The sequence below is a fragment of the Penaeus monodon genome, chromosome 21 (genome assembly GCF_015228065.2).
Source record: "Penaeus monodon isolate SGIC_2016 chromosome 21, NSTDA_Pmon_1, whole genome shotgun sequence".
Classification (NCBI taxonomy): domain Eukaryota; kingdom Metazoa; phylum Arthropoda; class Malacostraca; order Decapoda; family Penaeidae; genus Penaeus; species Penaeus monodon.
Window position 1 is genome coordinate 23,508,438 of NC_051406.1, and position 727 is coordinate 23,509,164.

General features: G+C 31.9%; 1 protein-coding gene across 1 annotated transcript in view; it reads left to right on the top strand.

Moving 5' to 3' along the window:
- Positions 1–727, top strand: part of LOC119586364 — a gene marked incomplete in the record, with an annotated part of 60,439 nt that overhangs the window by 55,982 nt on the left and 3,730 nt on the right.

The following is a 727-nucleotide window of genomic DNA, read 5'->3' on the forward strand; positions in this document are numbered from 1 at the left end:
CAGCAGCAATAGCAAAACTAGTGGTGTTGGCGGTGACAATAGTGGTAGTTACCATTATTTAGTTACACTGGTATTAACTAGCATCATTAGTATAATCACTAGAGGTGATTGTTTATGTGGCAGTATCACTTTTCACTTTGCCTATTTATCTAAATAATCTTCCTATTGAATTTTTACCTTTTATTTGTATTTCCTTGATCTTGATGCATTTATTCCTTATTTCATTTTTATAACAAGACAATATACTCTTCGATGCACAAGCACATTATTTACACCACAAGCACATTATTTACACCACAAGCACATTATTTACGCCACAAGCACATTATTTACGCCACTGTCAACACAATATTCATAGTAAAAGAAGAAATATACCGAAAGTGAACAATAAACGGTGCATGTATAAGGGTGGTAAAATGATATAATAACGGTATACTGGTGGTATGATAAAGGCACAATAATGGTATAATAACAGTATGATTCCCGTATGATGATAATCGTACGGTAATGGTACAATAGCGGTTTGATAATAACACAATAATGCAAGAATAATGTTACGATAATAGTGCAATAATGATAATGGTGAAAAATTTTTCGTTATTTTTATGACCTGATATTTCCGAGTGGTTGACTTTATGAATAACATAACTTTACTGTTTTTATGTTCCATTTCTTTAAATACCAGAGCTGGGAAGTTAGCCTGTGGAAAGTTTTTTTTTCCGTATTT